Here is a 25,468-nt window from a genome sequence, read left to right as displayed (position 1 = left end):
ATATAGACACATACATATAGATTCTCATTCCCATATGTATATACATATACAGAAACACATTTATATAGGATATATCCTTTCTTATGCACAATAAATTATATATGTATTTAACAAAATACAATAAACAAGCAAATATATCCTTTCTTCTTTCCTTCAACTCCATTTTCTTCCTGTTCTACAGTTGTGTTAAGATGACCTAAAAGAGAAATTCTGTTGGAAACCTAAGCCTTATTTTTAGGTCCATACTGCTAATCTATTTACATAAGATTAAAGAAAGATTAAAGCAAGGTACACTTAGAGGACAAAAAAGCTTAATTTATATGTTAATCAGCTCTTATATAGATTAAAGTTTTCAGTTTTTGATTTGACATGATTTATAAACCATCCTATAATGCCATGAGGAAAGTTTCAAAAGGAGTCTTTAAAATGCCAGTGTTTTTGAATAGAAAATCATCAGAAATATACATCTACTTATATTATGTAATAAAGAAAATAAATTTGTACATATGGAAAAGAGGCATAATAAAAAAAACCCAAATATTTAAAATATTCTTTCCAGTTCTCTGTCAGCTACAATATACCAGTTTTAAAAAATCCATTACTGAAAATAATGTAGTTCAAATAAGAAAAATTGATTTCTTTTCCAAATAACCCCTCAAAATCTAATAAAGTTGTTAAACACTCTTACCTGAGATTGATTTTCAATTAGGGGAATAGGCAGCCACAAAAAAAATAGGGAATTCAATATTTTTTTCTTCTATTTCTTTTTTTTTTCTTATAATAACTTTTTACTGACAGAACCCATGCCAGGGTAATTTTTTACAACATTATCCCTTGCACTCACTTCTGTTCCAATTTTTCCCTTCTCTTCCTCCACCTCCTCCCCCTAGATAGCAAGCAGTTCTATATATGTTAAATATGTCACAGTATATCCTAGATACAATATATGTGTGCAGAGCCGAACAGTTCTCTTGTTGCATAGGGAGAACTGGATTCAGAAGATAGAAATAACCCAGGAAGAAAAACAAAACTGCAAACAGTTTACATTCATTTCCCAGTGTTTTTTCTTTAGGTGTAGCTCCTTCTGTACATCATTGATCAATTAAAACTGAGTTAGGTCTCTTTGTCAAAGAAATCCACTTCCATCAGAATACATCTTCATACAGTATCGTTGTTAAAGTATATAATGATCTCCTGGTTCTGCCCATTTCACTTAGCATCAGTTCATGTAAGTCTCTCCAAGCCTCTCTGTATTCATCCTGCTGATCATTTCTTACAGAACAATAATATTCCGTAACATTCATATACCACAATTTACCCAACCATTCTTCAATTGATGGGCATCCATTCATTTTCCAGTTTTGATCACTGCAAACAGGGCTGCCACAAATATTTTGGCACATACAGATCCCTTTCCCTTCTTTAGTATCTCTTTGGGGTATAAGCCCAGTAGTAGCATTGCTGGATCAAAGGGTATGCATAGTTTGATAACTTTTGGGGCATAATTCCAGATTGCTCTCCAGAACAGTTGGATTCGTTCACAACTCCACCAACAATGTATCAGTGTCCCGCATCCCCCTCCAACATTCATCATTATTTTTTCCTGTCATCTTAGCCAATCTGACAGGTATGTAGTGGTATCTCAGAGTTGTCTTAATTTGCATTTCTCTGATCAATAGTGATTTGGAACACTCTTTCATATGAGTGGTAATAGTTTCAATTTCATCATCTGAAAAGTGTCTATTCATATTCTTTGACCATTTATCAACTGGAGAATGGCTTGATTTCTTATAAATTAGAGTCAATTCTCTATATATTTTGGAAATGAGGCCTTTATCAGAACCTTTAACTGTGAAGATGTTTTCCCAGTTTGTTGCTTCCCTTCTAATCTTGTTTGCATTAGTTTTGTTTGTACAAAGGCTTTTTAATTTGATGTAATCAAAATTTTCTATTTTGTGATCAGTAATGATCTCTAGTTCATCTTTGGTCACAAATTTCTTCCTCCTCCACAAGTCTGAGAGATAAACTATCCTATGTTCCTCTAATTTATTTATAATCTCATTCTTTATTGTCTAAATCATGGACCCATTTTGATCTTATCTTGGTATATGGTGTTAAGTGTGAGTCCATGCCTAATTTCTGCCATACTAATTTCCAGTTATCCCAGCAGTTTTTGTCAAATAATGAATTCTTATCCGCAAAGTTAGGATCTTTCAGTTTGTCAAACACTAGATTGCTATAGTTGACTATTCTGTCTTGTGAACCTAACCTATTCCACTGATCAACTAATCTATTTCTTAGCCAATACCAAATGGTTTTGGTGACTGCTGCTTTATAATATAGTTTTAGATCAGGTACAGCTAGGCCACCTTCATTTGATTTTTTTTTTCCATTAATTCCCTTGAGATTCTCAACCTTTTATTATTCCATATGAATTTTGTTGTTATTTTTTCTAGATCATTAAAATATTTTCTTGGAAGTCTGATTGGTATAGCACTAAATAAATAGATTAGTTTAGGGAGTATTGTCATCTTTATTATATTCGCTCGGCCTATCCAAGAGCACTTAATATTTTTCCAATTATTTAAGTCTGACTTTATTTGTGTGGAAAGTTTTTTATAATTTTGCTCATATAATTCCTGACTTTCCTTTGGTAGATAGATTCTCAAATATTTTATGCTGTCGACAGTTATTTTGAATGGAATTTCTCTTTATATCTCTTGCTGTTGGATTTTGTTGGTGATGTATAAAAATGCTGAGGATTTATGGGGATTTATTTTGTATCCTGCAACTTTGCTAAAGTTATGAATTATTTCTAATAGCTTTTAGTAGAATCTCTGGGGTTCTCTAAGTATACCATCATATTATCTGCAAAAAGTGATAGTTTGGTTTCCTCATTGCCTACTCTAATTCCTTTCATCTCTTTCTCGACTCTTATTGCTGAGGCTAGTGTTTCTAATACAATATTGAATAATAATGGTGATAATGGGCAACCCTGCTTCACTCCAGATCTTACTGGGAAAGGTTCCAGTTTTTCCCCATTGCATATGATGCTTACTGTCGGTTTTAAATATATGCTCCTGACTATTTTAAGAAAAAGTCCATTTATTGAGGGAATTCACTATTGCCTCTAGAGGTGGCTTATTCCATTTCTGGATAGTTCAAATTCATATACGTTTTTCCTTACATAATCTTTAAATTTATTTTTCAGCTTCCATCCATTACTCCTAGTTATTACCTCTGAGGCAAAGCAGAACAAGTCTGATTTCCTTTTTTTTTTTTTTAAGACAGTCCTTCAAATATTTAATGAAAGCTTAAACATTCCCTATTCCTTCAACCAGTCTTCATCTATCACAAGGGTTATGCGCATTCCCCATCACAATTGTCCTTTTTGAAAGTTGCCTTCATTTCTTATCAGAATTCTTTCTAAACCATGACACATAGAATTGAATACAATACTTCATAGGTGATCACACAGAGCAAAGTACATCTCAGACCTGAACACAGTGACTCTCTGTGACATTAGCTGATAGCAATATTCCACTGTTGACCATATTAAGCTTGCAATAAATTAAAACACCCTAGCTTTTATAATTTCTTTTAAATTTTTTGATGATGAATTTAATGTTCATCAACAAATATTTCAGCATATAGAATAAGGAATAGATTTATACAATAATATGTGAATTTCCATTAAGGTCAGTATTTAACTAAATAAATATTTATATTATATATGTGCATTAACAAAGTAACAACACAGTTATTCTACTTGTATCTTTCTCACTTTTTTCTTTTATATTATTTTAAAATATTTTAGGGATGCTTATTTTTTCATGTCTATCACCACCCACAGTAAACCTATATTTATAGCATAAATACACACATATAACACAAGAAATTCTCTCAAATAACAAATATGCAATGTTAAGCAAAATTAATCAACAAGTTGGTCACTAACAAATATGTTTTGATAAGTGACTATTTAGCTATATCTTCCTGCATCTTATAATTCTGAAGTTGATTTCTGTAACCCAAGAGCAAGAAATATTTAATTCTACTGGATTTATTCTTTGGTTTGTTCAATGTGTTGCTGTGGCCAAAGAAATCATCACTAAATGGGCAGCCTACTTGTGATGAGCCTCTTCATAAGTTCTCCAAGGCCTTCCAATATGGTTGACCCTGATAAACATGTTTAATTAACATAACCTTCGAGAGCCCTAGCTCACCTCCATATTACCTATAAGGCATCAAAATATGAACTTGTGGAGAAAAATAGAAAAGAATCCGCAGTCCCTTGTATGTCATTTTCTTCTGTGATGATAACAGTAGAAAGATGGAAAAGAGTACTAAGAGCTGCACAATTTTTAAAGTCTGTTTATAATTTAAACTTGACTATTGGTTTTCTAATTAATTCCTTGCTTAATGTCCAAAGAGTGAATATAATGCTGGAGGAGTAGAATTGGCATTCTTGCTGGAAACTAGACAGGAAGAAAAAAAGAAGTTGCAACTAAATAAAACCTCACAAGTACACCTTGCAAAGCAAAGATTTGTAAAAGTTGGTTTGTCATAAACATTGTACATTTGTTTGTACGGTTTGTACATAAAACCTTATGTAAGTAGAAACATTTCATGAGTCATTTTGATTATCATAATAAAAAGTTCATTGCAAGTATTTACAAAAAGATCACTATGAAAATAATTGGTTGTCAAAAAAGAAAAGATGAAAGTTGAGCAATTATTATAAAAAACTTGATTAGTCCATCAAAATTATATTAATATGTGCTTTGATGCTCAATGACTTCAACGAAAAAAAGGGGATAAATACGGTGAAAAGTAAGCGGGGAAAGCTCAACTCAGGAAGATAGAATAAAAGATGCCAAAGAGAAAGGAACCTCAGGCCTTTACATCATGAATACTTTTTTTTTTTTTTAAAGAAAAGAATTAATCAGTGGTACTGAAAATGGCCAACACTAAATAACATTACAAAAATAAAATTGATGGTGTTTTAAAAGATGAGAAAAAAAATAATTATTGATGAGTATACCCTGATGATATAATCAGATCATTGCCTTGTTAGAACAAGGATCAGAATTAGTAAAAACAAAACAAAAACCACAAACTGAATGATAAAAAGAAACAACATCCAAAGGAAACAACTTAATCCTAATGTACAGAAACAAGAAATTGATAATGAAAATAGTGAAAAGCAGAAACGATATTAAAACAATATCGTTATATAATTTGTATAAATTGTTATATAAATTGTAGGCCGAAATTCTATCAGTATAAGTCAATCAATATAACAAAGACCACCAAAGAAGACTAAATATCACCAAATCAGTAAATACTTTACTTATATGCCAAATGAAAAAAGATGATGGCCAAAGCCAACACTAGTTTATAATATCAACTTGCTTGTAAAATATTACAAAGAAGAATTGTGGATAATTATGATTAATATTACTTCATAAGAAAAAAACAATGGAGGGTGGGAAAAATAGTTTAAAGAAAACTTGTTCAAATAAACAAAACTGTACCAGAGGCATTTGAGGATAAAAACAGAAAAAAAAAAGAGTAAGAAAAAAAAATAGGATTTAAACAAATTGAAAAAAAAATTATTACAAATGTTTTCACCAATAAGGACAACAGAGCTACCACATTTAGTTTTTAATATCACCATCCCAGATATGCATATAGAAGAGGTGAAAACAACACTAAAGAAAACATAGATTTGAAATGGGCTAGGGTTTACACATTGACGATATCTGTACTTTTAAAGACTGCGTTAGAATTATGTCAGGAAACAAAATCAAGCTCAGTTGAAAGTAAAAATAAATTCTCTTCCTTTTTTGGAAACTGTAACAACAGTCACCCTTTTCTAGTTGTCTTACCTTTTAAAATGTTATTATTGAAATATTCTTTTAATTGTTTAGATTTTCCCTGTATTTATTTTATCTTTTCCCTTCTCTGAGTCATTCCTTTTAATATCCCTTATTTTTTTTTCTGAGAGGAAAAAAAATCAATCAAATAAATCAATACACCAAAAAAAAAAAATAATGATGTTATATTGCAACACAATGATCCATACCCATGGACCTTCCACTTCCACAAAGGAAGATTCTTTCTTCCTGAACTTCTAGTATTATATAATGGCTCAGCAATTACATCTGCAAGTTATTTCAGTATCCTAGGACAGAAATCATCTCAGTCAGATGACTTGAATTCTTCAAGAACAGTTTATGAGTATCTCACACACATCAGCCATTTTGGTTTCTATTCTTTACACTCCAAAGATCTTGGCAGAGAAAACAAATGCAAAATAGGAGTTGAGATATTGTCTATTTTCTTTTGTTCATAAATCATCACTGTCATCTCAAAGAGAGGGCCTATACTTTCTAGACATACATATATACAAACATATATGTATACATATACACACATACACACACATACACACACACATATATATAGAGATATAGATATTTATAGATATAACTGGGAGGTGGTAGGGCAAATCAGTGATTTCATCCCTAAAAAGGACTGCCAAGAGGAAATTCCCTCACCACAGGAGATCATCCTCTACCTGCTGTCACTTACAGGCTTAAAGAAAGGCCTGGGGTCATTGAGAATCTGTGACTGCCCAAAGTGACTCCAGCTAATTTGTGAGGGGTGAGTCTTGAACCCAAATCTGCCTGACTCATAAGTCAGTTCTCTATTTAATGTGTCTGGGCTGAATCTTAATATATAGAAATATTGTTTTAAACAAGTTTTCATTAGTAGCTTTTTTCTTTTTATATAATCGTACTTCCCTGTCAATATCCCTTTCCCTCCTCTTCCTCTATGATTAATCTGTGATTTTGCTATATCTGTGGTAAGTGCTATATAAATTTTCACTATTATTATTTCATTAGTATAGGGAACTTCTAATATGGGTATTCCATCAACGAAACTGTCCAGATTAATTTCACTTTACAGTCTTAAAGGGTTACTTAAGACACTGAGAAGATAATTTGTGCATAGTTACACAGCTCATATGTATCAGAGAATAGTACGTGTCAGACAATACTTGAACCTTGCTCTTTCTGGCTCCAAGTTTGCCCTTCTATCCACTATACTACAATTTGTGGCCAAAAATATACGTATACTTACACAATACCTATATATACATATGTATGTACGTACATACACATATATATATACACATATGTATGTATGTATACTTGTGTATCTATAAATATACATTCTCATAAATACATATGTTCATTTGAATATACATGATATATACATATGTAAATATATTTATCTACAAATATATACACACCAAAAATGCAAATAGATAAGTAATTATATTGATTAGAAGCTCTCTCCAATACCATAGATGACAATCTATCAATACCTGCTTATCCTTTCAATTTTTGCCCATGCCAATCTTTAAGCTAAATATAACAACTCCACACCCAGTATTGCTGAAAGCCTCTGATTTTTCTTAATAACATGAATAAATATAGAGAGCACTCTGGCTATTCATTAGTCATTCCTTGACTTGATCATATATACCCAATCTATTTTCTCTTTTTAGTATACTATTTCTTGATATATCTTTAAGAGCCATTCTTTTAAGTTATTCATAGGTTATATGTTGCAGTCTCTTCATATCCTAACATATTTTTCCATTGCCCCCTATGCAATATTCATTTTTAATTTTTCAGAAAACAAATAGAATGATATCAAAAGGTGGGTCTTTGTTTTCATGTAAAGTATGGGATCATTAAAGGGTCTTTGCAATTTCCAAAAGGTCCTTTTCCTCATGCTCAACACTGGGCCCCCTCAATCCATTTGTACCATTTGTTTCCAGATATATAAACTGATGGACAAGGTCTATAGGTTCTCCATACAAATATATGTCATAAACCATATATCTTCTCTGATTTATGTCTTGAAGCTGTTTATGATCATACATACACACACATATATACGTGGATATTATCTACACATGATCAGATATACATGTTTATATATATATATATATATATATATACACACATAATGCAACATATTGCATATATTTACACACACAGAGAACACACCAGTCTTGAAATCATAAAGATTTGTACTTAAAGAACAGGTTCTGAGACATAACCAGGTATATGACCCTGGTGAGTCATTTATCCTCTTGGTGGCTCAAGTGTTGTGACTCTTGATTCACTGTTCTCCTGAAATACTGCTGTCTCTCTTAACAATAAACTAGATTGTTGTTTTATGGTCTCCAGACAGGGAAGATTAGGTAATTTCTACCCAAGGATGATTCCAGATCAAGGAACTACAGTTCATGGAAAGTGTCCTTTTCATTTCTGAGGAAATGGAAATTACAAAACAATATTAAAATATTCTATTTTGAGTGATCTCATTGGAAGATGGGGAAAGATGACAGAAGAAAGGAAGAAAAGGATATCTCTAAGAGATCACATCAATATTAATTGAGATTTTTCTGGGGGAAGGAACATAATGAACATTAAATTTATTAGCAACAATGTGCATTTCTATAGGGCTGTAAAGTAAAAAAAAAAAAAACAAAAAACCACTTTCCTTATAGCAATACATTGAAGTAGGCAGCTCAGATAGTGTTATCCCCATTTTATAGATGAAGAAAGTGAAGTTCAGAGACTGGATGTGTAACAGTAGAAAGAATAGCAGATTAGAATCACAGTTAACAATTTCAGATCTGGAAGGGATTTCAAACCCTTTTATATGGTAGAGGGACAAGAGTTTTTTCCACCCAAGAGTTCTCTAAATGGATGAAATTACAAGTTCCAACCACAAAAGAAATTTTATGTACATGCACACATACACATAATCAGTTATGTATATATATATATATATATATATATATATATATACACACATATACAGAAGAAAGGAAGAAAAGGATATCTATAAGAGATCACATCAATATTGACTGAGATTTTTTGGGGGGAAGGAACATAATGAACATTGAATTTATTAGCTACAATGTGCATTTCTATAGGGCTGTAAAGTTAAAAAAAAAAAAAACCACTTTCCTTATAGCAATACATTGAAGTAGGCAGCTCAGATATTGTTATCCCCATTTTATAGATGAAAAAAGTGAAGGCATATATATGTATGCCTATATACAACCTCCCCCCCCAAAAAAACCACATTTTATAATGTGTGCTCATGATTCTATTTGGTATACAGATAGATATTATTCTCAATTTGTCCAGACTTGAAGTACAGTAAACAGGAGAGAAATCTTTTCATTCCATAACTAGAGACATAGTTTAAAATAGGAAAATTCCTTACAGATTGACCTCATAGGACCCCCAACTTAGAGCTGTTAAATCAGTATCAAATCCAATCCTCTCATGTTATAGATGAGAATACAAAGCTAAACAGATTTAGTCATTATTCCAAGGTCACATCAAATTTCTACTGTGGTACAATATCTGATGATACTTTTCTGAGGAAACTTTTAATAAAGGGGAGAGAATACTAGCCAACTTAGGTGTGGGGATAAGAGGAAGGAGGCAAAACTACAAGATATGTATGGAAGATAAATAGTAAGAAACCTTTTTCTGTATGCATCCTGTTCTGTCCAAAGGCCGACTCCCAACTTTTTGTTTTTCTTTATAAGGAGTTTGGCATCATCGAAAAGAATAGTTGATTTTAACACACAACTTGGGGCTAATAGCTTTCCTCAAATTAAGTTTTTCTTTTAAATAACAAAAGGAAAAAAATCTTCAGTTTATCAATTAAGAATTTAATATAACTATTAAACCACATTTCACTACATTTTCCAGGAATTTGAGGTTTCTAATCCTACTCCTAAATTCCCAGATGTCTAGTTTCATTAAACTCCGACCATCAAAGCTTTGCTACCTTGAAGCATTTTCCGGCACCCAGAATTATCATTAAGCCGAGAGAAAATCGTATTGCTGAAAGGAGACTTTATGCTTATTGAGTCCTTCAGGAGTTATCAGCACATGCAGCCTTAATACCACGGGGACCGGGTGGGTGTGGAGAAGGGGGAAGCAAGGAGGAGACACAAAAGCAAAGTCTTCTCATTCAAAAGACTTACAACTTAAGTAAGGATCACGCTATCAACGGGGCTGCATCCGAGTGCGATATTATTATGTGTTCTGTCCAAAGCTAATTCAATCTCAATCTCTCTCTCTGTCTCTCCCTTTCTAATGAGTATTGCATCAAACTTGGGGTCCCCAAATGATGCCCTCTTCAGTTGAGTATTTTCAGCACAAGTCCCAGCGGGGGCGGGAGAGCGCATCCTCCCGAGGCGGCGGGCAGAGGTAAGGGAGCCGGAAAGCCGGGACTCCTCGAACCGAACCCTGACACCTCATCTCACGTCCCGCAGGTGCCTGCCTCCAGCTTCCCGAGGGAGAGGAGTCCCTCACACACCTTTCTCTCTCTCTCAGACACACTACCTCCTCCCAGCATCCCGCCACAGGCCCGGCCCGCCCCTCACCCCGCCAGGCCCCCAAGCCACCCACCTCCCCTCCCCGAAACCCCATTCACAGCAACCCCTCCCTCACCGGTGTCTGGGCCCCGGCTCACGGCGGCGGCGGTTGGCCGTGGTCGGGCAGGGGGCCGGGGGGGCATCCCGGGCCGGGCCGGGCCGGGCAGGGCCAGCTGGACTCGACGGAGAAGAGCGGGAGGGCGGCGAGGCCCCGGCGGCCCTCTCAGGTTTACCTGCCGGCGCCGCCCGCTTACCTCGCTCACTCCCTTGTGAAGCTCCGGCGCCGTGTGTATTTCGTCTCCTTGGAAACCACGGGGCGCGAGATCACACCCTCGCTCTCAGTCGGAGACCAGAGGGGGAGGGGTTCAGGTGAAAGGGGCCGGGCTGCGACTTCCGGGGCGGAAACGCACGCCGCCATCTTGGTTCGAGTTCTAGGTGGTACAGGTTGGCGGCGTGTTCTCCTGTTCTCCTTCCAAGCTCCTTGGGCTGGTTCTGGAGGGAGTGAAGGGAAGAGACCTAGATCACTTGAGCAATAAAGGTTTGCATATGTATTTGAGTCCCGAAGCTGAACTCCATCCCCATTCAGAGTTTAATCCAATCTAACAAACACTAATTAACCCAGAGGGAGCCGTTCTAATCAGAATCCATATAAACCAACGTTGTTTCCGTAAAAACTCGTGGGACCCTCAATCAGACTGACGGAAGATGCTAGTATTTTCCTATTTCCCCAGAACATATAATAGAATACTTTCCACGTGTTAGGCGTTCAACAATTTATTGACGAAACTTGATGAATCAATGAATTTGTCATTTAATACTTTTCCAGTCATAATCAGAATTTCTGTTGGAAAGAATGGCCTTCTTTCTGGGGAAAAGTACATATTCCTATTACGCAGCTTTTTTTCCCCCTTTTATACTAATCCTATCCTAATCTTGCTACAACTGTGTGCTTTCTGTTCTTTTTTGGAGAAAAAAAAAATCCTTAAATTCTCTACTCTTAAAATTTGTCATCCAATTAAACTTCAAAGAAAAAAAAATGCTTTATACAATATTTTGAGAATAAAAACCACAAAGCTGAAATTTTAATGTATGTTCTTATCCAAAGGAGAAGAATTTCTGCAGCTAAATTTGGTGGGGAAATCAGCGTTTTAATTTTCATTACTTATTATTTTCTTTCATTTACAACAAACATCTTGAACAGCATCTTCTCTTCTGAATGAATGCTATATCTTAAATCATCACAGGGTAGCAGTGTTTCACAACAATTCCAGAAGTCAATTGCCAAGTGCCATTTATCAATAACTAAATATTCCTTTCCAACAACTTGTGTTTTTTTTTTTTCTATTATGACATCTGAAGCCACCAGCCTCTCATGCATGTGAAGATGCTAATTTATAACTGAATGATCAAATAAAAAGAATGTACCTCTAGTAATTATCCTGAAAGTTAGGGATGAAACCCTTCAAGAGTTAGGTTTGCTACATAATGAAAACGTTTATTTTCTAGGTTAATAATGCATTTGCATAGCCCTTTATACTCAATCAACAAATTAATTTTTGAGTTCTTTCTAAGTGCTCAATAAGGAATTAAACTTGAATGACACTCTAGATATTAGACTCCAGCAAAAGGGAGCCATAATTGCCTTCAAATTGTGAACTGATTAAGACTTTAATTTTGGCAGTAGATCGGGGGTACCAACTGGGATTGTAAAGCAGGGACCACTTCTTCAGAATCAGTGAAGTACAGCAGCAATAGGTGAATTTTGGAATCAGGAAACCAGATTTGTAGTAGATATTTGGGCAAGACAAGAAGAATAAATCAATAATATTTATTAAGTGTCTTTTATGTGTCAGACACTAAGGCATTGGAAATGCAAATACATTAAATGGAAGTTTTTATATGCAGGGAATCTATAGTTTAACTGGAACTCTTAGAGTGAACACTTGGTGTCCTCATTTACAAAATAACAATTATACTCTGCACTACCAACCTCACAGGTTGTAAAGACAGAGTTTCTTAGATATTAAAGTACTATGAAAACTTTGCTTATTGTGTCTATTCTTTCTACTTTAAATTAAAGATGGCTATGACCTCATGAGCTTCAGAAAGTTAAGAAAGTGACGTCTTGGCCCATATTCTCCAGGGAATGAGCTGGTAGGTATCTCCAGGAATGAGTTTCTGTTCTTGTTATATCTTTGAAGTAAATTATCCTTTCGAAAAGCTAATTGATGTAAATTGGTTAAATTGTTGCTGGGGCATTCATTATTAGCACTCAACAATGAGGGAATTGCATCCACAACAACTCAAGGGTACCCATAAACTTTGTTGAAAGTTTGTTGGGGGACATACAGTCTTTGTAATGAAGAATGGACTTAGAGTAATTACTATACATATAACAGGAACTTTTCTGGTGATGTGTTTTTTTCTCTCATTTACATTACTTCAGGACTTTTATTAATGGAGTTTAAAAATTAAGTGTGTCTTTTTATAATACAAATAGGATCAAATTATTTAAATTAGAGGGTCAGAAAATATGTTTATCAGAACATCTCAGAAATACATAACTAGTGAACCTTTGCTCTATATAAAATATTTAAACATATACTCCCTCCATCCTTGAATGCGTTCCTGCCCTCAATTATATCATCTCCACACCTTGGTCCACTTTTATTCCTCCCCTAAGAAATTCAAGTCTGTACCAGTGTCCTCCTTCGTTGTCTCCCTAGAAATTAAAATCTGTAGCTTTATCCAAAAGATTTCATGAAAACCTAAAGTTACCTTAGATTATTTGGTGGTTCAGACTGATATTTATGCAATATTGTTAAAGCATATTTTTACAAAATATTTTTCTCTTCATCCAGACTGGCAAGGGTATGAAATTCTTTGGAGATGAGGATAGAGTAAAGGGGATGAGGATAGCAATAGATGGATATCTTTATAATACAATTCTTGAATAAATGCATCTCCTTTCTTCGGTGAAAACAAAGCTCAAAACAAAGTATTAAAAAACTGAGACTCACCTAGTAAATCCTCTGATAGGGAATGTAGCACAAAGGTAATTTAATATGGCTTGAATAAAAAGATCCTATCTGAGATAAGACTCGCATAGTACCATTGAGCTGTTTTATGCTATTTTCTGCATTTGTACATGAAGTAAATGAACTCAAAATTAAATAATGTTTGTATGGAAGCCAACCTTAGATTTAAAGTAGTAAAGCTTTATTAGTTTACAACTGTACTAAGATTTTTTGGGAAACATATATTGTATTTCTCAACATTATTTTGGCAAATGTAGTATTAGCTGGCTTCCACCCAAATGGAATTTGAAATAATTTGATAATAATTTCTAGATCATCATTTGAGGTTTTCAATAATTAAATTTATTCATTTAAATATTTGTTGTTTCTAATTTTTACAGTGAAAGAATATGCCTTTATGAAGGACAAATATAATAACTTTTAGAATATTGTGTTCTAAAATCTCTATTCTTTATAGTTTCAGTTTCTGAATCATGTTTGAATTTGACTATGGATCTTCATTATTTAAATTCTTTCTTTCTGGTTGCTTGAAGCATTTTTTTCTTTGACCTGGAAGTTCTGGGTTTTATCTATAATGTTTCTGATAGTTTTCATTTTAATCTTTATTTCAGGAAGTAACTAATGGATTCTTTCTATTTTCTCTTTGCCCTCTGATTCTAAGAGATCTGGGCAGGTTTTTTTAAAATAACTTTTTATTGACTGGAACCCATGCCTGGATAAATTTTTTTACACCATTATCCCTTGCACTCACTTTTGTTCCGACTTTTCCCCTCCCTCCCTTTACTCCCTCCCCTAGATGGCAAGCAGTCCTATACATGTTGAATATGTCACGGTATATCCTAGATACAATATATGTGTGCAGAACCATGGGCAGTTTTCTTTTAAGTTTTCTTGAAACATTATGTCTAGATTCTTTTTTTTCAAGCATGCAGAAAGTTCAATTGTTCCTTTTATTTTTCTTCCTTAATCTGTTTTCCACGTACTTGGTTTTACCATGAGATAACTTGCATTCTCTTTTATTCTTTTTTGATCTTTTGATTTTGTTTTAATATTTCATGTTGTTTCATATACTCATTAGCTTTTACTTGTAAGTTTAAATTTTCAGGGAGATTTTTGCTTAGGTAAGTTTTTGTCTTTCTTGTAAATATCATGAATGTGATAATTATCAATAGAAGATAGTTGGACAGATAGGACAGTTTTGTTTTAAGAAAAAAAATAGGAGAATTAGAGAATAATTGAACAAATTATGGTAAGTGATTGGGATGGCTCATTATTGTGTCATAAAAACTACAAATATGAGGAATTCAGAGAAACATAGGAGGACTTGTAGAAACTGATATAGAGTGAAGTAAACAAAGCTAGAAAAACATTACATAAGCATTATAGTAATGTAAATAGAAAGAACAATATGAGGAAACAAAGACTGTAATTATAATTACTAATGTTGCCTCTGAGAAGAGATTAGAAATAAATCTTTCATTACAGAAGTGGCATATTAAAGGTAGGGAATATTGAAATCATTAGCCCTGGTTACTATGTTGTTGACTTATTTGTTTTTCTTTGCCATAATGAGAGGCTTATTAGGGTAATGGGGGATAGGACAATGGTAAATCATGAAAAAGCTTTAATATAAGTATGTAACCCTACATTAGAACCAGGCTATATGCCAAAATAACCTTGACTGTATAGAATTCTACCATTCCTCCCATGTATGAAATTGGGAGATTCCGTGTATATTGACAAAGTATTTATTGGGGGGCAAAAGGAGACAAGAAGCTAGATTAAGAGTAGTTATCCTTAGCGTTGTTCTCATCTTAACTCCATATGGACTTTATTAAAGCCAAGAATTTGCTCTCCTTTGTTCCTCTTTAGAAAGACTCTGAGTGTCTGAAGGGAATATCAGGAAGGGTCCTGTTTGTGGTAAAAAAAAAAAAACCAGTTGAGCCATCAGTGATATTTGGGTTCGATAACACCATTCTAATTTCCTTTGCCATAGAATTGGTATGGATGTTGCCCATTTAACTTAACTCTTCCTATGACATCACTGTCCTCCTCTCCATAATGGGAAAAGATATTAGATAGGGGAAGTTGCTTAAATTTTGAGCTTAATCTCTGCCACCTACCCCAATCTAAGGTGTCATCTGCAGAGAGGGGATGAGGTAGAATGATGTTCCTGGATCTTTTAAGGAAATATTTGTGTTTATACTCTTGCAATATTTTCAGAGTAAATTTTATAAAAGTTAATCTAATGTGAAATAATTAGATAGAACTGGAATTGCTAGTCACTGTTCCCTTAAAAATGAGTAAAACACAGTTAAAAGAGGCTCAAGCTGATTGCAGAGAAAAGAAGACACAAAGTCTCTCTCAGGTTATCTAAAACCAGAAGGTTAGATGTAATGGACATGGCCCCGAAAAAGTGGACTTAAATCAGTCATATTACATTTCAAAGGTGGGAAGAATAACTAACAAGGTCAGGATTCAAGAAGCCAGGTTTTAAATTTATAAAATAATATTACATAGCAAAAGGTTGAAGCAGTGTAGCATATATAGAACTTGCTTCAGAGTCAAGATTAGCTTGATTTCAAGTACAACATAATAGCTCCTGAACAAGTCTCTTAACTTTTCCATATCCCCAGATATTAGGCTTTACAAATTGTGACACATTAGTGTAAGAGAATATTATTTTAAGGAATGATGAACTTTATCATTCAGAGAATCATGAGAAAATATGTAGAAATTTATTTTCTTAGATTTAGAGGGCAAGTTCCAGAACTGGAAAAGTAATTACACTCTTTCATTCAGTTCCCAATACTTAGCAGCAAATTTCCTTTGAATGGATAATTATGCAGCAAACATTCACTCTGTACCACTAAAAGATGAAAATAAAATGCAAAACATAATTTGGATATATTTTATATTGCTTTATTTAAAAATGTTAATTGTTATAGGAGATGAGTTACAGCATCTGGATTTTGACTGAATATTGAGTGCCTGGAGCATGAATCCTAGCAAAATCATTCAGGGACATGCTCTTTCGAGCCTATAAGGAGCTGTTTCTCTGCTTTATCTTTTCCATGTAAGTAGAAGTGCCAATATCCATTTGAATATTAAGGATGAATCTTTCTACAATAAATTTTAGTTTGAAGCTGGATTGCTCTTTCTTATATAGAGACTCCTTATTGGCAAATTTTGTTTGTATAGTGTTTGTAAAAATATACAAGATCCATTATTTCCTTTTTGATCTGATTTTTCTTGTGCAGAATGATAAACATGGAAATATATATAGAAGAATTGCACATGTTTAACATATATTGGAATACTTGCTGTCTAGGGGAAGGGGTGGGAGGAAAGGAGGGAAAAATTTTGGAACACAAGGTTTTTCCAAGGGTAAATGTTGAAAACTATCTTTGCATATATTTTGAAAATAAAAAGCTATTATTTAAAAAAGATACATGAGATCTACACTAAATCTAAAAATTTTGCACAAACAAAAATTATGAAGCCAAAATTAGAAGTAATTTTTTACAGTAGGTTTCTTTAATAAAGGCCTCATTTTTTTTAAATGTTTAGGGAAGTGACATAAATTTATAAAAAAAAAAAAAAAGAGCCATTCCCCAGTTGATAAAATGTCAAAGGAAATCAAAAAGAAATTTCAGAAAAAGAAAGGTATCAATAGTCATATGAAAAATATTCTAAAGCACTAATATTTAGAGAAATGCAAATTTAAATAATTTTTGAGTACCACCTCATATCTTTCAGTTGTCTAACATAACAGAAAAAGAAAATGATGAATTCTGGAAGGGATGTGGAAAATTGATGCACTAATTCACTTGTGGTAGAGTTGTGAGCTGGTCCAACACATTCTGGAGAATAATTTGTAACTATACCCAAAGGGCTATAAAACTGGGCATATCCTTGGAGTGATTCAGTGATACCACTGTTAGGTCTATACCCCCCAAAAGATTAAAAAGAAAAACAAAAGATGAAAGGATGCATATATTCAAAAATATTTGTAGCAGTTCTTTTTTGTGTTGGCAAAGAATTAGAAATTGATGGGATGCCCCTTCAGTTGGGTAATGATTAAACAAATTGGCATATGATTGTGATTGAGTACTATAAGAAATAATGAAGAAGATGATTTTAAAAAATGGGAAGACTTACATGAACTGGTGCAAAGTGAAATGAGCAGGAGTAGGGAAACATTATACATAAAAACAACAGCAATATTGTAAGAATGATCATCTGTGAAACACTTAGCTATTCTGATCAATACAATGATCCATGACAATTCTAAAGGACTCATGATTAAAAATGCTATCCATGTCTAGAGAGAGAACTTATGAACTATTGAGTGCAGATTGATGCATATTTTCTTTTGCATTCTAATTTTTTTTATTTTATAATATGACTACTATAGGAAAACCAAAATAATTTTGTGAGATCTCATTGGTCAGAACATATATGCCTGAACTTAAAGACAATCTTTTCTCTACTTATTGGTCTTGAGGTAACTTGGCTTTGACACATTTTGCAAGTTTTCAGTGGCTTAAGATACAGGTGCTAGCCTTCTGTTCTCATAATTAATCTAAAGATGATATGTAAACACAGTGATGATAACAATTAAAATGGAGAGAATAATAATGAACAGCAAATCTAAAGTGAGTACTGCATAAATTTAATGGCCAGTCTTGACCTAGTAGCAGAGTTGAGAAAAATGTGTTTCTCTATCATCTTTGCAAAGGTGAGGAATTAGGAATGTGATGTAATAATGCTTTCAGACAATTAATGTTGGTTATTTTTACTACACTTCTCTTTTCTTTTTCTTTTTAAATCTTTGTTAAAAGGGTAAAGTAAAAAAGGATAGGGAAGGAGAGAAACAGATATTCAAAAATGAGAGTGATACAAAAGCAAAATATTTTAATAAAATAAGATTGAGTGTTTTGTTTTGTTTTTTAAAAAGGAGTGCAATAATTGGCTAATGTTTTATAAGGCCAAAGTGATAGTGTGAATGTGGATATATGTTTGCCTGTGTATACTTGCATGTTTGCCCAAGAACTTTGGAATAATTCATAGAACTACCAACATTTTATAAGGCAAAGTCAGAAATCAATTCTGTATCTTCAACTGCTTTCACCTGTTGTCTTTTTAGGAAACAGATCAGTTCATTATTTTTCTTAACTTTTATTCAACATCATTGTGATCATCTTTTTAAAACTATTATACTATTATATTATCAACTGATAATATTTATAGTATTTTCTTCGAGAGAGAAGATCTAATTAGAAGCCCCTCCTTTTTGATATGATTAGCATGTTGTTGTTAGAATTTTCACTTTTTGATCTCATCCTACTTGAGCTCTAGAAACTTAAATTTCCCTAATGTTGAACCAACTTTGAATTCCTGGAGTAAATCCAACTTGGTAATAGTGAATAATAGTGAATTAATTGTAGTCCTCTTTGCTTTTTTCTTTATAACCAAGAAACTAAGTACAATGGGATCTTATGTTCTCTACATCAGCACTATCAAACTTAGAGAGAGGGGCTGCTACACCATATATAAGGATCACTTTGGGTGCAATTTGCTTAGAGAACCACATATTGACATCTATGTTTTATGATAGTTCTATTTATTTTGTAAAATATTTCCCAAATTACATTTACAATTACTCAGAAGTATCGCCATCAGCTAAAATGCAGTTTGTAAGCTGTGTGTTTGACATATCTGATCTACATCTTTCAGTCAGTTGTAAATAATAAAATTAATCTATTGTTACATATGGGATAGCTTTAGTAGTTCAGTGGATAGAGTATTGGTCTTAGAGACAGGAAGACCTGTGTTCAAATACAGCCTTAGATTCCAGCTGCATGACCCTGGGCAAATCATTTAACACTGTTTGCTTCAGTTCCTGAAAGGAATGAACAATTGTTAAATATTAATTGTGAAAGTTTTCTCATTTTACTGCCCTCAGTAAAGATGCTTCCACTGTACAGATAAATGACTCTCATAAAACATTTTTAATAGGTCTGTAGTTGTTGAAGTTTCCTACTCATTATTTTTTTTACATTTTGTTCTTGGTATTTAATTGTTTTAGGCATGTCAGACTCTTCATGTCTTAGGCATGACATGAAAACTTTGGGGTTTTCTTGGCAAAATATTGGAGTGCTTTTCTATTTCCTTCTCCAGCTCATTTTAGAAATGAGGAAACTGAGATAAACAGGGTTAAGTGATATGCCCAGAGTCACATAATAAGCGTCAAAGGCAAGATTTAATCTCAGATCTTCTTGGCTCCAGGTCCAGCACTCTATCCACTACACTACTTGGCTACCTGTTTTTGTGTTTCTTTTTGACATTAATATAATCCAGATTTTTTTCCATGTCTCTGGTATCTTCTCTTCCTTTAGCCACCTTACGTAGTGATTCCTAAATGACTTCACAATTGGATCACTTCTAGCATAGATTTTATTTATATGTGCTTGGTCCAATATAGTAAAATTTTCAATCTTTGTTTTCTTTAGTGCCATTTTTGCTATTCTTATAAGAACATGTATTACTAAGATGTTAGAGACTATGTAGCGATCACATTGTCCATTTTTTGTTTTAATATGCTTTCCAGATCTTTTCCATTTTCCTTTTGTTTCTTGCCCTTCCATTTTAATCCTCAAATGCTCTTGAGGTGACTTTGCTTGGTTGATTTGATAAATTTATTTAAATTAGTTTTTCCACTGCTTTTCTCCATTTTATGCTTATGAAGGCCATTGCTTAGAATCTAGGACTAGACAAGGTAGCTTAGAGAAGTATGGACAGGATGCAGGAGCTGGCAAATCAAGGCCTGCCTGATCCAAGAAAGCTCCACAGAACACTGGAGAAAGGCCTAATGGTAAAGACAAAGGCCATAGGCTGGTAGCCTCAATACAGGGATGATGCAGCTTCTTTGGAAAGTCTGAGGAATGCAGAGGCCATAGGATGGATGGTCTGAATTCAGGGCTTATTCACATGTACATGGGAAGTCTTTGGAATGAAACTGCCACATATAATTTTCACTGATTGCTTCTAATTCTGTCTTGTGCCAAGCAGAACAAATCTGGAATCTTTCATGTGTGACAATCCTTTAAATACTTGAACATAACTATCATGATGTTCTGTCTAAATTTTTTTTCTGCAGACTGAACTGTCATTGATTTAATTAATCCTTATATCACATAAAACTATATTGAGTATATTAAGGAGCTATTAATTTCTTTTGCATACCATGCAGCCTAAAATGACCTTAGTTTGCTTGGATTCTGATATTACTCTGTTGGCTTATATTGAGTTTGAAATGCATTAAACCCCTCCTCCAATATTTTGTTAGATTAACTATTCTCTAATCATGCCTTCCTTCCCTTTCTTTTACTTTTGAGGTTGATTCTTGAAATTCAAGTTTAAGAACTTACATATCCTCATTAAAATGTAAGATTCCAGTGTCTTGAAGCGTCTTTTAAAATCCTGTATCTTAGCATCACAGAGTTGGAAGTAATCTCAGAAACTATCTGTTCTAACCTGTGCCTGAGAAATAATGTCCTCTTCTCATATTGGACAAGTTGTGCTTCAACCTTGATTTGAAGATATCCAATATGAAGTTACACCACTAATTACCAAGGGAGGTCCTACTGCTCTGAGATAACTACTTATAAGGTATTTTCTCTTTTCAGGAAGTCTAGTTTGTTTTGTTTTGTTTTCCAGTTTTTACCAATTGCTCCTAGTTGTTTACCAATTTGGCCCCTAGTTTACCAATTTGGCCCCTAGTTTCCTGGGACCAAACAACAAATATACTCCATCAATGTCAAGGTCTTTCAAATATTTTGAAGACTATAATCATATACGCACAATTATCTCTTTATCTCCAGGATAAATATACCCAGATCCTTCAACTAATACTTATATGTCATGAACTTGAGATCCTTGTGTATTCCACTTTTACACTCTGAATAACCAAGTTATTAATTATCCAAATTATTTCTGTCTTTTTGAAAATATAGCATCCAGAATACAGCCTAAAATTCCAGTTGTGGTTGGACTAGGGTGGAGTTCTAGATCCTATTCCTCTTTTCATGTGATCTAACATCACATTAATTTTTTGACCAAAATATCATATCCACATTGACCTACAATACACTTAAATATTCAAAAATATTTTAAAATAAATTGTTTTCTAACTATATATTCTCTATCTTCTACTTGTGAAGTTGATTTTTAGAACTCAGGGGCTAGACTTCATGTTAATTCCTATTAAATTTGTTTTTACTCTTTCTGGCCAAAAGTTTAAGCAAATTGAGATCTTTCTGAATTTTGTCTCAGTTATCCTAATGTGTTAGCTATACCTCCTACTGTAGTGTGAACTGCAATTTTGATGAGTTAAAATCTATATCTTTATCAAAGTCATTTATGAAAAATGGTCCATCTAACACAAATTAAAGAAGATAATTAAAAGAATAATCAGTCTATTTAATAAATATAGAAACAATCTGGGTGTTTTAGACTTCCCTTCAAATAGATTTTTAATCTCAACTTAATTTTCTCTATGAGCATTTTCCCGCTTTATGTTAGGTGTAGACTAAACCTGAATATAACTTTTGGAACAAATTGTTCAGTTCCTTTCAATCTTTTCTGAAATATGTCTTAACTTTATCCTGCTTATGAGAAAGTAGTATATTATGCCACCTGAGGTATGCTTGCTTCTGTCAACACTAACTTGTGGATCTGATTTTTATCAATGTTTCCAAGACCACCAACTTTGTTTACATGTTTAATTCATTGACTCAGAAAAAGTTATGGCAATATGATATTTCACTAAGTCCATGCTTAATGATAGCAATTCAAGAAGTGTTTACCCCACATTGTTCAAATAATTTGAACAATGTTTTTGTTTTTTTAACTTGTGACATGGTTCTTAAAGAGAAGTATTCTTTGCATTCCAATTTGTCATTTTAAGTTTTTTATAGATTCCTTAAAAGTACTGTTCTTTAGATAAAAAATGGGACTTAATGGTAAATTTTGTTTTTATCAGCTTCCATGGATATAAATTCCATGAATTGACAACTCCATGTTAATAATTTCCACTTATTATATATGCAGCTCCAGTTTCTCTTCTGAGCTTTAATCCCAAGTTACCAGTTGCCTAGTGCATATTTCAAACTGAATGTCTCAGAGATGTCTCAAATTCAATATGTTAAAAACAGAATTCATTATATTTTCCCCCAAACCTATTTCTGTTTGAAATTTTCCTGTTGTCAAAGATACAACTATTTTTTCCCCAGCTTTTGAAGTTCATAACCTTGGTTTTATTCATTCCTCAATCTCCCTCACCTCACTTATCCAGTCAGTTGCCATATCTTGTAATTTCTACTCTTACAACATTTCTTCTATCTAAACCTTTTTTTTTACTCACATAGCTATCATCTAATTAATATTTTCAGGCACCATGGATAGAATGCTGGGCCTGGACGCAGGAAGATCTGAATTCAAATCCAGACAGATACTTACTAGCTGTCTGACTTTGGACAAGTCACTTAATTTTTCCCTTACTCCACTGGAGAATGCAATGGCAAACCTTTCCAGTATCTTTGCCAAGATCTGGACACGATTGAACAATTCAACAGCAACAATAAGTTCATATCCTCATTACCAGTTGCCTGGATTATTTTAACATTCTCCTAATTAGTTTATTTGTATCAGTCCTCAATTCATTCCATCCTCCACATTGTTGTCAAAGTGATTTTCCTTAAACACAAGTCTAATCATGCTACTCTCCTACCCCATAAACTCCAATGGCTTTCTATTGCCTCTAAAATAAAACACAAACTCTCCTTTTGGGTTTTTTTTTTTAACATTCTTTAATCTTGCTTCAACTTAATCGTCACAGCTTCATTAAATATTATTCTCTCTCTTGTTCTTTCATACTAGCAAAATGACCATTCTCCTTTCTTAGATACTTTGCATTGGCTGTCTTTCATTCTTAGAATGTATGCCGTCTCTTCTACATCACATGAGCTCTCTCCTCCTTTAAGATGTAGCACAAAAATTACCTTCTCCATGAAGTTTTTGCTAGTCCTTTCACCACACTTTCTCTCAAGTTGTCTTGTATTTTGCTTTTATGTATTTTTTTTCTCTTTATGTATTTGCTCTCTCTCCTCTTAGAATATAAGTTCTTTGTGAGTAGGGATTGTTTAATTTATTGCATTTGCACTACCAGTAATGGTACAGAGTAGATACTTAATAAAAAATTATCTTTTGATAACTATTGAGCTATATTTAAATGTGGAAGATAAATATATCTTATGTATATTTATTTTGTAAAAATAATTCAAAATAGCATTATGTTATAAAAAGGAATTGTGAAATATGTTCATTTGAAAATACTTATTAGGGAGGTATTCATAATGTATGAGGGAGATATGCTTTGCCTTAAAAATGTTCTCTCAACTTTAAATTGTATATCATACACACTTTTCCCTATATTATATATTTAAATACATCTTTGTTGCTCCTTTTCCCTCTTTTATTTATAGTTATTTTCAGTCATAACTATACACAATATCTTTAGAATGAACCATTGAGACTGAAAAATAGTACTTAAATAGTCCTTATAGTCATTTTCATATATATTCATCATGAGTATAAACATTTCTCATGGACTCTCTTTAGCATTCTGGTGAGACCAATGAATCCCTTCTTAGACTAATGTTTATAAATGCACACAATAAAATACATATTATTATAAAGGACTAGAACACCTCTCATATCCTTCTCAACTCTGAAGTTCTGTGATTCCACTGAATCTGCTACTGATGGGTTTCATGAACTTGGGAAAATCACTTTCCTGAACCCTCAATTTTGTCATCTAAAAAAAATATAATGCTATGTGCATCAAATATCATACTAGAGTGCTATGAAGAAAGGCTCTGAAAACCATAAAGTATTATTTTTAGAAGTACTATATAAAGGTTTCTATAATATTTTAAGGCTCTATCACTTTGTGTCAATCAATCAACATTTATTAAATACCTACTAGGTTTCAGGCATTATGCTAAGCTATGAAAATACAAAAAGAGTCAAAATATAGTCCTTACTCGAAAAGAGAACCCAATGTAAGGGGAGAGATGAAAGGTTTATAAAAATATACAAAGAAATTACATAAAATATGAAATAAGATAGAGAAGGCACTAGAATTAAGAAGGCTTAGTAAAAGCTTCCTGTAGAAAAAGGGATATTACTTGGAACTTGAAAGAAGCCAGGGAAACTAATAGAGGTGAAGAAGAAAAGCATTCTAGGATGGGGGACAGCTAAAGAATAGCAAAGAGGCAAAAGTCATTGAACCATAGTGCAAAGTAAGGTGTGAGACTGGGAAGTGGGAGAAACAGATTAAGAATGTCTTTGAACACATTAAACAGAGCATTTTGTATTTCATCCTAGAAGCAACAGGGAACCATTGTAGGCGTGTGTGTGTGTGTGTGTGTGTGTGTGTGTGTGTGTGTGTGTGAGAGAGAGAGAGAGAGAGAGAGAGAGAGAGAGAAAGAGAGAGAGAGACAGAGAGAGACAGAGAGAGAGAGTAGTCAGACATGTACTTCAGAAAAATGACATTGGTAGTTGAATGAAGTATGGATTGAAGTGGGGAGATATCTGAAGCAGGCAAACCCTGCAAGCTATTGCAACAATCCAAGTTGAAGTAATAATGCAGTGTCAGAGGACAGAAGGAGGTCCTCTTGAGAGATATCACCGAAATGAAATTGATAGGGTTGGCAATATATTAGATGTGGAGAATTACAGATAACTACTTCTTGTTGTGTGCCTGAGAGACTGGGAGAATGGTGTTGCATACAATAATAGTGAAAGTAGGAGTGAAGATGTTTTTAGTGATGGATAAAATATTGAATTTAAGATATCTACTGGACCTCAAGTTCAA

General features: G+C 33.5%; 1 protein-coding gene and 1 long non-coding RNA gene across 10 annotated transcripts in view; one reads left to right on the top strand and one right to left on the bottom strand.

Annotated features, from left to right (window-relative positions):
- The window catches only part of MAK (male germ cell associated kinase), a 79,129-nt gene extending 68,305 nt beyond the window's left edge, over positions 1-10,824 (bottom strand). For 8 of the 9 annotated variants that reach the window (XR_004231022.1, XM_031946865.1, XM_031946860.1 and 5 more), the window contains exon 1: positions 10,566-10,730. The gene's annotated coding sequence lies outside the window, so the exon portion shown is untranslated. The other variant, XM_031946861.1, reaches the window with a different exon arrangement.
- Positions 10,825-10,842: 18 nt separating this feature from the next.
- LOC116420642 overlaps positions 10,843-25,468 on the top strand; it is a 47,259-nt gene continuing 32,633 nt past the window's right edge. The window contains exons 1-2 of the long non-coding RNA XR_004231023.1: positions 10,843-11,027; positions 12,570-12,643. This is a non-coding gene — a long non-coding RNA (uncharacterized LOC116420642). The remainder of the gene's footprint in view (positions 11,028-12,569; positions 12,644-25,468) is intronic.

This window comes from Sarcophilus harrisii, chromosome 1 (genome assembly GCF_902635505.1).
Source record: "Sarcophilus harrisii chromosome 1, mSarHar1.11, whole genome shotgun sequence".
Taxonomy (NCBI): domain Eukaryota; kingdom Metazoa; phylum Chordata; class Mammalia; order Dasyuromorphia; family Dasyuridae; genus Sarcophilus; species Sarcophilus harrisii.
Note: the sequence above shows the minus strand (reverse complement) of the source record. Positions and strands in the feature narration are given on the sequence as shown.